General features: G+C 33.2%; 1 non-coding gene across 1 annotated transcript; it reads left to right on the top strand.

The window, feature by feature from the left end:
* Positions 1-10,167: 10,167 nt before the first annotated feature.
* Positions 10,168-10,329, top strand: LOC123689309. Its single transcript, XR_006750312.1, has one exon. It is a non-coding gene; the product is annotated as a U1 spliceosomal RNA (small nuclear RNA).
* The last annotated feature ends 1,635 nt before the right edge of the window (positions 10,330-11,964 follow it).

Here is an 11,964-nt window from a genome sequence, read left to right as displayed (position 1 = left end):
GAAGTCTGCCGAAGATGATTTCAAAGTCAAAGTCAAAATTTATTTATTCATATAGGAAACATAATGTACACTTATGACCGTAAAAAACAGAAATATTAAATGAATCAATTTTACATTTACTGCCAGTTCTCAAAAAGAGGGTATAGAACGGAAGAGAAGAACTGGCAATAAATAATGATTTTTAAAATAATAACTTTATGAAGGATGATTTTTTAAATAACTTCCGAATATCCTACTTTAGGAATTTTTCCATAAATATTCTGTATAATTCAACAATTTTGTATAACTGTATACACAATAATTTAGTGACTATTCCAGTGCATTCCATAAGCAGTGGTTTACCAATTTTGTTGCAAGTTAGTTTAAACCTCTTTATAGTAGGGGAGCCCAAGAGGGGATTTCGGGATTTACTCAAGCGCGGCAGATTAATATACAGGGGGATACCTTGTACCCGGTTAAGTACCTCCACCAAATATGAGGCCCATATATAAGGCCGCCCGTGAAGGATACAGGATCAGATTAGTAAAAAAAAATTGATCATCAGACATTCTCGAGCGCATCAGATTAAGGTAGTGTGAGTTAATCACATCCTAAAAAGTGTATATTCCACTAATCTGACAATTTGAGAGTGACGTAAAGAGAGGGGAGGGCAGCAAAGTTGTAAAAAAAAAACGTCATCTTGACATTCTCGAGCGTAGCTAATTTTTTTTTTATTTTGAATGAAATAATTCAAGAATATTGAAAAATATATAATCTGACGATTTCCGCAAGCCGAAATAACAAAATTTCGTCGATAAAGTTCGTGCGATAAACGCGTGCAGCTGCGTGATGCCTACATTTCCTTCTCCGCGTTTCCCTCAAAATTAGATTTCATGTAAATTTGAACCGATGGGGACCGATAGATTTTGAGAAATTTTGAAAAATCTAAAAAAATAACAATTTGTTTTTTTGAAAGTGTTTTTTTGCAATAACTTTTAAACGGCTTTATCCATCAACTTCAAAACTAATCCATCTTTAAGCTTGAAAAACGACGTCGATCGCCACCAAACTGGTCAAAATCGGTTGATTCGTTCGAGAGATATCGTGAACGAAAGAAAACCGAAAAAAGTGTTTCTATCACATAACTTCGACATTTCATATCGGATTATCGTTTTTGATGAAATTAAATAATTAGAGCTTAAAAAATGCGTCGATCGCCGTCAACCGCGAGAAAATTGCTTGATCCATTCAAAAGTTATTGGGGTTTGAAAATTTCAAAAATAGTGTTCTATGAAACTTCTATCAGACTTTCGAGCTGAGAGAACTCAAACGCATAGAAATATTATTTCTTTGAACTCAACGAGCTCACAAGTACAATTTTAAGCGCCCAGGAATGGAATTGCAGGCATGGCCTTTAGGGTGAACCGTTTTTCTAATATTTTTTTTGTCAGATCAGGCAAATCCCTCTAGATAATCGTCAGATTATGAGACAGTACGTTTAGAATATAAATCTGAACCATATATATCTTAATCTGACGCGCTCGAGTATTTCAAAATGGCGATTTTTTTTTGCACATTATAATAATGGCTGCGAGTTTGCGTCAGCTCGAAATCGTCAGATTATTGAATGAGAGCTTTTTTTTTGGTGCACTTAACACCCCCTTAGAAAACCTGACGCGCTCGATTAAATTTTTTTTTTTTCATTTTTAACCCTTATTTACAACCACCCCCATCATGCAAATGATCAGATTAACATACGTACATTATTAAAAATACGTAGGACATTGATGCTATCAATATCTGACGCGCTCGAGTATGTCCATGCAACAGTTTTTTTTTACATATTTAATCATCTATAGCCGCTTTCCCCACCGATGAAAAGGTATATATCATGTAACATTTTTTTCTTCTTATCATCTAAGCTTTGCAACCCAATAGGTCTCCACGACGCTCGAGTAAATCCCCATTTAGCATCGTGGGCTCCCCTACCATTAAGGGCTTATAAGAAACCACAAATCAGCGACATAACAATCTCGTATGGTGAATTTATTATAACTAATTTCCAAAACATACCCAATACTGCTCGGGGGTAAAAGAAATTTTTAGACAACCGGTGCTCGGTTTAATGAAACCGAACCGCAATATGCCTCAGGGTACAGGGATTGTGGAAATTTTTGCCTTATATGAATATTTTACGTACCTTATTTACCGATGGAGGGTTGTATTAACTGTACTTTCCGAATAGAAACTAAATAAAAATAACTTATTGTTGTAATTGTCTTGTACTAACACTGTACTTTTCTTGGCTACAGATCTGTTTTTTTGATATTTTTTTAAAGGCGTATGTGCCTGACATATGTCCGATATGTTTATGACAAACGAGAGTCGTACTTAAGTGTTGGGAGCAGATTTCACGATATTTACCTTTAAAATTTAAAAATATTACTATCCTCCAAAGAGTATAGTTTATGTATTAATTAAAATATGATGCAGCCAAATACGATTACGCTTTTATCCACGTTTTTGTTGAGTAAATCCAGTTTCCAGCGATTTCCCATCGGGAAAAATTTCCCACGGCCCACTGTGCAACAAAAGAACTTGGAACATTAATAAAATATTGCATAGTATCGCGAAGGAAGCTTAATAGCGGAAGGTGAGCGTAGGAATTTGCAATAAGCCCCAAGCCCCACCTTGCCCCTTCACCTTTGTCTCGCAAAGCGTTCCACCCCCTTTATTTCCCAAGTTCCTTGCATTTCATTCACTATGTACATAATAGCAACTAAACGTTTGCATACGATTGTGATTTCATTGTTTTGTTTTACGTAATATGTATTGACAGCTGATATTAAATGTTTTGAATTGCTTTTTCATTCAATTACAGCTCGTGTTACGTCTGTTATCAAGGACGCAGAACAGCTTCGAATAATGAAAAATGTATCCAAAATTAGAATTATTCTTTGGAATAGTTTCTGTCTTAGTGTGTGTTTTGAAGTGGAATTTAAAAGACTAAAAGGTTTTAAATACAACTTTTACCAGACCAATTATTATTATTTATCTATGATTTATATGTTTTTTTTTTAAATAAAAGTACATATTAAAATATTAGTATAGTGAATGTCGACGCTTCAGTGGACGGATAAATGACCAATTTGTGTTACCGTCATAATTACTTTTCTCATAATGAAATAAAATATATCAGTGTAGATTCTTAAAGTATAGAAAGGCCTCTGAGTAAATTTTAATTAATCACTTGAAACGTTTCATTTGAGAATGCAATAAAATAAAAAAAATATCAATAAATTCACCACAAAATTTTAAAAATGGAACAAATGCAAAATCTTCCGAATACATCATAAATGCAGTTTCACCTAAAACTAGCAAGTTCGCAAGTCATTATACGCCTTTGTCCGCCGAGGTTTGGCTGGATCATTACTCCACGTTCTTCACGATTCGTTAGACATGTAAAAACTTTATTCCTTCGGGATCAATATTGGGGAGTGATTAAACTTGGAACAAGGCGTAATACAAGCCCCGGAGTCGAAACTCATATTGGGCTCATCAAAAATCAGTCATCTGAGAGTTTAGATCGGTATTTCAGATTAAAAATTTCAGTGATTAAAACACATTCTATATAGCATATTGTATAGCGAGCGCGGCTTGGTGTACTCTTAATTTTCATAGTAATATGAAATGAATTTTTCCCATAATTAAAGCAGTTTTACTGAAGATATATTTACGCAGTAATTATATATAAGTAACTCTGAACATATATAATATATCCGAAACGATATGATATATATTATATCGATTCGAAATTAAGCCTATAAATTCAATAAAATTAAAATATATCAGACATTTAAGCTGTGTTCAAAATTCCGAGTTGAGTTGTACTCTAAACGATTGAGGATTTAATATCGTGTTTGCCATTTATTTGAGCTTACAATATCGCATTCCGATATAAATGGTAACATTGAGGTAAATCTTTTCAGGGTTTAGAAAAATAATTGGATCGGTTGAAGAGAAGCAATTACATCCGTTGAGAGCAATTTCGATTTACTCAGGATTGGTTTGGATAAACTTAAAACGACTAACCCTACGATATTGCCCATCTGTATTGCTTTTATAGGCATTGGGGTAAAAAGGTGGAAATTAATACAATTAAAACTTGTGTTTTAGGACTTTCGTTGAAGCTGGTTGTTATTGGAAAAATATATTGCGTAGTGTAGAATGGTTCTATCAAACATTCAAACATGATGTAGCTTATTTTAAATCTAATAGGCAAGTAGGTGATCAGCCTCCAGTGCCTGACACACGTCGTCGACTTTTTAGGTCTAAGCATGTCGGTTTCCTCACGATGATTTCCTACATCGTTCGAGCAAATGTTAAATGCGCACGTAGAAAGAAACTATTGGTGCACAGCCGGGGATCGAACCTACGACCTCAGGTATAAGAGTCGCACGCTGAAGCCACTAGGCCAACACTGCTCTTAGATTAAAAAACCTAATTAAAAGAATAGAAATAATAAGTTAATAAATTGGGCCTATGATTTTAGTTTTACTAAGTTGTTCGTCTTCCTGCGTTAACGTTGTAATGAAAGGTACATCTATTAGATGCTATATCTATTTTATATTTTACGCGTATTTTTCGACATAATATATTAGGAGGCGATAAGAGTAAATACTTTTTATTGTGAGAGACAAAGTTTCGGTAATACGTTGTCATGTTTTTTTTTATTATAGAAACGAAGTAGAATTGGTTATTTGAGAATTCTTCAATAAAATATTAAGTGACGTGAGTTTTGCGAAAAACCTGTCACGCTAACTTATTTTTACATTTAGAAAAGTAGATTATTATAAGAGCCTAGTATTGGTAAAATTACGTACCTTCGAATAGAATTTTCTAAGGTCTCGCAAAATTAGGAAACAGTACCATATTAACTACGAGTGGTGCTCAATTGAATGGCTTCTCAGTGTGGAAATGGACGTTTTGAGTGATTTTCTATACTTGCATTTTGTTTGCTCTTCATGTTCTAAATACATATTTTTGTCTTATACCAAACTTTTTTGCCAAAAAAGCGGCACCTAAAGAAATTCACGTTCAGATCGATTTGAGTTATAAAAACTTAATTGTATGAGATGTCTGTGAATTCTGTTTTATTATTTTTTGATGATTTCTTTTTAAAGCGGTTGGTATAAAAGACAAGATTGTTTTCTTTTTTAAATCAAATAACTGTAATCTCTTGCTAAAATCACATCTTGAGTTTTGAGGAATACGCGTAATAGTTTATACTTTTACTTATAATTGTGTTTAAAAAAATACATTATTTTAAGTAGGTATACTGACTACAACAAATTTACACTAACTAGTAGTTAACTGAAACCGACATTTTAACGTAATTATTAACATATTTCCTTAGGTGACCAAATAATGACCTAATTAAAATCTTAATATATATATTTCTTGTGTGCGTGTGTATGTGACTGAACTCCTCCTAAACGACTGGACCAATTTTGATGAAATTTTTTGTGTGTGTTCGTGGAGATTCGAGAATGGTTTAGATTCACAATTTTGTCCGCTGGACAATGTTTTTTTTAATTAATTAGTAGTTGTTGATTTTGGAATGTTTTACATTGGATCCGACAGACGGCGCTACCATCGCACTGTCAAATTTTAAATAATATTCGAATTTTAATTTTAGTCTGTCCCGACAGTTAGCGCTGCGATCAAATTAAAAAAAAGTTTTGTTATCATTGTGTTATTGTAGACCATGTGCTGGATCGTTAGATATTGTCATAACATTTGAATAATAATTTTCATCAAAATGGTCCAGAATGTTTTAGCTTATTAAAAAAAGTTTGAAATTTTCAAATTAAAGACGAATAGACAGGACAACGTCTGTCGGATCCGCTAGTAATATGTAAAATATCTATTTCTGGATTGATCTACAATATTTAGTTTCATGATCAATTAATAATAATAATAATTTAGGGAGACGCAAATACTGTTTTTACAAATTTTATATAAATGAGATGAACCTCCATGCCGCCAGCCGCGTAAAGATAGAAATTGTATTTGAAGCTTTAGAGAAACTTAGGCATTAGCCGCAAACTTTCCTCTCGTAACGCACATGGCTGAGCTGGCACTAATGGAAGTTTTCCCGAGTTTCGAAGAAAAACTCCTCTTCAGGAAAATACAATTAAAATTAACAAGGACTGCTCTACTGTGGACTAGTATTTTATTTATTTTTTTACACCTTGTTGCAGTTATACAGTACTATTAAAATAAATTAAATAATCAAGACGTCAACTGACTAATCAGCGATTTCTTCCACGCAATCACCAATTATGTAGGCTATATTTTCTATAGGATTTTAGTAAGTAAATACCATTTTTTATTAATTCTCGAATAAAGAACTGTACACCTTTCTGGGAGCAAATGTCCATAAATTATTAGTAACTTCCGCAAAAGAACGACTTCATAGATGCTAAGTTGTAGCTAAGATTTGTTTTCCCACAGACAACGTACAGATCCTTGTCAGATAGTACAGATACATATATAGATATATATATATAGGAAGTACAGATATTTGGTTGGTACCTCTTGGTGGTACCGTCTACGTCCATAGCACTTGAAGCATATATTCAAATAACGAACATTATAATTTTTTGAATTCAGAGCATACAATTTACTTGTTTGAATAAAAAGTAAACTTCTTACCATTCTATAATAATACGACATTTTTCAGTTTTAAAAACCACCTATAGTTTTCCTTTTATACAGATAGGTATGAACAGTTAAAGAAAAATTATTATTTTGTCAACATATTTTTCGCACGCTCTGGTTTGGGCAATGCAGAACCTGATAATTCAAAAGTCTTAACAATATATTATTCCCAAGAGAAACAATTCCCATGAAGGTACTTCTTATTCTCCGCACCTGACGATAAACAAATATTGGTTGGGACCTCACAAGCTGGGCATAAATTAACGGCTTTGTTTTGACTAACGTTCAAAGGTTCCACAAACTAAATCGAAGTTCTCAACGATCATGGATACACTTGGTAACATATTTACAATAAATACAACTCCGATGACAGATAAAGATTCATCATATACAAACAAATGAGAATTGTTTAATATAATATAAGAGGAAAAAGGTAATTACTGTTTCGTGTCTACTCTAAAATAGTCTATTGCCAACTCTTATATTATGACAGATCACCTATTGAAATTCCAGATTGGATAACTAATAAAATTCATTCCAATAAAACAAGATACGCTTACACTAAGTAGGCAGGTAAGGTAAGGAAAGTTCTGAGCTTCTGGAAGTAGCTGGTTTAACAAGCCAGGACTTCACGTACAATGGACCAAATTCGCGTCTAAGTTCGAAAACTGAGTGCACCATACATACATACATATCTCCTCGCTTAGGTATCGTCCTCTAACCATGCTTTTTGTAACAAGGTTTGGACACGATTACGTAAGATTACTAGACCAATTCTCATATAAATAAACTCCTATTTTAAGAAAATAAAACTAATCAAGGTAGATGATTCTAAATTCTATTCACTCCTAGAGTTCATTACTCGGCGCTAGTTATCTTGTCAATAGTACTATAACAATTTAAATACACAGGTGCTAGCGTCAATTCAATTAGTCAAATCTCTTGTCTCGTTACGGAGACAAATAGTTCGACAACTTTACAACACTCTAGAGTAAAATGTACTTTAAATGCATGTCTTATTTATTTAATAAGATATATTCAAGTTTTATTCAAAGACAGCACAGATCAAGTCTCTTGTTAGTTATCACACGTTTGTCACTAATGAGTGTCGCTCTTCAATAATGTCTTGGGAGAATGTGAAGAAAAACAATTGCGCGATTGTGAATCTCTCAATAAATACTAGTATAAATAGTAGAGCACCTGCTGAAGAGGTTCGATTTTTAAAAACGTTTAATAGTTTAGGTAAATTAAGGAAAAAAATAAGTTTAGGTTTCCTTTACATTTAGATATAATCCTAAAATATAGTATAGAGGAAATTTCTAGACGACAATAAATATTTGTTTCCGACAGACCAACTTTACCCCTCACTGGAATCAAACTTTCTAGACAGCTCACAATTTTATGTTACATTCAGTTTGTCCTATTAAACAAAGTTTTTTTACAGTTAAAATGAATAAGTTATTTTATAATGGCCATACATTCTGACGTTACCACTATGCTTTTCTGTACTGAAATTTACAAATGTATCTAATATGTGGCATACAATTTGAACTTTTTTAAATAAGGCTTAATAATATAAACTTATTGGTATGTTTAACTGCTATCCAAAATTGTCGTCAAGTGTCAACTAAGGTGTCATCCATTGAAACTTAAAATATTCTATTTCAAAAAGAAATAAAAAATCCTTAAAATTCCTCGTCCAACTTAGGAGTATCAGAATCAAGTGAAAGCTGCTCAATTCAATTTCTCTTAGTAAAAATGTTTTACCATATTCGAACTTTGACTTATTCCCCCTCTGTAAAGAAAAATGTGAAAAGTTAAACGGTTCAAGTGAAACCATTACAGACCATCCATCACGCTGCCTACTCAATTGACACGCGTGTCAACACTTAACCCTCATGAAGCGACATACGACCTCAATCGCTTTCTCATATCTTAAATGAGTTTATACTGTGTTGATACACTTGGTATAAAATACTTGTTTTCTTAATGCAAGCCCAGCGAAAAGAACTTAGTTTGTAAATTAAAAGTACCAATTCTTAAAAGGCCGGCAACGCACTCGCGAGCCCTCTGGCATTGAGAGTGTCCATGGGCGGCGGTATCACTTAATGATGTTATGTGATACCTCCTGCCCGTTTACCCCCTGTTCTATAAAAAAAAACTTCCAAACTATTTTATTTATTAATACTTCGTTACATTACAATATAAAAATTTAACATAATTAAATTAAAAGGAGGGCAACTGGCGGCTTTATCGCTTTCGAGCGATCTCTTCCAGGCAACCACTGTGAGTAAAGAAGTTTTTTTTTATTAAATTACATAAGGTAGAGAAGAAGTACAAAAATACATATTACTTATAGTTATTAAGAAGAAACTAAACAAGAACCAAAAAAAATTAACTAAACTGATACAGGATACGTGAAAAACAAAAAGAGCACATGAGTCGTGAAAATCTACTTCAAGATCAGTCTCATGTCAGATAGTAGTTAGTACGAAAGCTAGGGATACGATGTAATGTTTGTACAGAAGAAATTTAAAGGAAGATAGAGAAGGAGCTAAGCGAATAGGGGAAGTGAATTTTATAGCTTAACTGCAGAGACCTTAAAGAAAATCACCAAGAACGAACGAATTATAAAAATTAATTTCAAGGGTATAGTTTTCGGAAGAGCGTAAGCTATAGTTATGGGTTCCCAAAAATGTGAAATCATTTTTGAGGTATGAGGAGTTTTAGGATTGAACAGGATGGAATTTATGATACGGATATCAACTCAACTATTAAGAGAAAGAAGAATACACTTTTTTCATGATTTGAGGACTGTGTATCCGTTAATATCAAGTGAATCTTCTGTCTATTAGTTCTCTTTAACTGTAATGAGGATTTGATGCAGCTGCCGAATTTTTAGTTAGCTTCATGGATGATAAATAAAAAATATCGTTAAACTAAGCTTTGTAAACTTAACCTCAATAAGCTGACAAACCCATGTCTTACTCGTGAAAAAATAATTTCCGATATATAAACCGATCTTTGTAAAAGATTTATGAGCTTTTGCCCTCACGTCGTCGTATGTCAAACTTCGACTCCTGCCAATCTAGAAATTATCGATGCTCTTAACGTTCCATTCCACTCGAAGATTTACGTTTTGTATCATCGACTGATAATTTTATCAAAAAATCAGCCGGCGCGTATCAAATTTGATAGCGATATGAACGGTCAATTGATAATATAAAAGCGAGGACTTTTTATTTCATAGAGTTACATATTTTTTTATAATAATTTTTGACTAAAGATTAAAATAAAATGAATGGCTTGGTGTTAATGTTAAAATTGTAAGGTACAATATATGCAATACAGCTATTAGTTATAAAATTGCAACAGATGGCGCTACAAAATGCAAATCCATTTTCAACCCGCGGTATAAGTTTGATCTTGTTGTGGGTCATATAGTCTCGGCTAGTTTCAATATTCATACTTACCTGGCGTAGGGGACACCGTGATCAATAAGGCGGTTCCCCCAGAGCGAGACTTATCCATTGCACTGCGGATGAGTTGACCTCTGCGATTATCCCTAATGTGGATAACTCGGACGTGTAATTTTTGGTAGTGGGGACTGCGTGCGCGCCGTCCCTCTCTAATTAATAATAATTCTTCTCAATTGCGTATGGTTATGGACACTGGACAGTATTTGTAGTGACAACTGATAATATGTAGATTAATGTATATTGTAGACTGGCAGTTCAGGTGGTCGACACTCGACATACAGACTCATCTGTTAAGTGACCATTCCAAAACGAGACAGGTTTAATTTAGGTCATTGAAAACATAAATTCAGTTAACTTATTTATTTAGAAAAATTTGGTTACCTTAATGGTTACGAATAACAAAACATAGTTACATAAATTGTTAATTTAGTTTATCACAATAACAAATTTGTTTTAATAAAGCAGGTGCCAGGCGACGATTTCAAATAAGAATGACACTCTTGGCACGTTTTTTACATATAATGCTGCTCAAACTTTTTGCGCGTTTTTGAAAAACGAGACAATACTCGTTATTGGAAAAAGGGACAGTCCCGTTCAAAACAGGATGTCTGGTCACGTTAGTCATCCGCCATACAGTCTTGACTGGCGCCCTGCGTCTTTCATTTATTCCCAAGAACTAAAAATAAAATTCGAGGTATTTGCTGTACGAGCCCTGAAGATGCGGTGAAAGCGTACCAAAATGCCATAGGATGCTAAGGAAGAATGGGCCCACTGCGTTTCTATGTGGTTCCATCGACGATGTGTAGAGAGGAACGGAGATTACTTCGAAAAACAATAAAAGTATTGGCAACTTTCTACATTAAGTTTTTTATTTCCTAAACCTTTTCAGTGTTACTATGTATATGTGCGCTTTTGACCATTAGTTGCGGACTCGTTTTAAAAATTAACAAATTTTAAAAGTTATTAAAAAAAATGAAATACCAAATTTAAATTATTGATAAATTAAAGCTAGCCAATCTCAGAAAATAGACATAATATTCTGTCATGAACTCTGACATTTTCATTATTATACATTAGTGTTATCTTTATTGTCATAGATATTAATATTAAAAAAAACACATCCCAGTTTAAAACAAGATTAAAACTATAAATGTAGTCAGAAATTAAAAACAAACAATATACAGAGCTGTATAAATCGGGAGCGGACGGAGAAACGACTAACTTCACCATTCATTTACAAAGTAAACCCCAACTTGAACCCTCGAAACTCATTAAAAGTAAATCCGGTGCATTTTCTAAAGACGTTGAATTAAAGCTTCTTTAAAGAAATTTTCTTAAACTGAAGGCGCTGCGGTGCGCCTCATTTGCCACTATTGAACCCTCTGCACTGAATGCAACGCCCTGAACCTAAGAAAGTCCTTTTATGTTTGAAATTATTCTTAATTCAAACTCTAATTGGACTAATAGAATATGTAAGGAAAATATTTAATAAGCCCTAAAAGTTGCGGGTCTGTGTCGGCTTCGTACGACATTATTTTAATATTCAGAAAATAAATATACTCTGCTATTAATGGCAAAAAATATTTTTTAGGTCCAGGTGATTTCAAGTTTAAACGTTAAAGAATACCGTTAATCTTGTGAACAAAATTGTCATGACTAATCCTTAATATTCTATTATATTCACAATCATCTTGAAATGCAAATTTCTGGCCACTAGATTATATTATCAGATAAATATCAATTAAATTATAAAAATAAATATATATATATATATATATATATA

This window comes from Pieris rapae, chromosome 6 (genome assembly GCF_905147795.1).
Source record: "Pieris rapae chromosome 6, ilPieRapa1.1, whole genome shotgun sequence".
Taxonomy (NCBI): Eukaryota; Metazoa; Arthropoda; class Insecta; order Lepidoptera; family Pieridae; genus Pieris; species Pieris rapae.
Note: the sequence above shows the minus strand (reverse complement) of the source record. Positions and strands in the feature narration are given on the sequence as shown.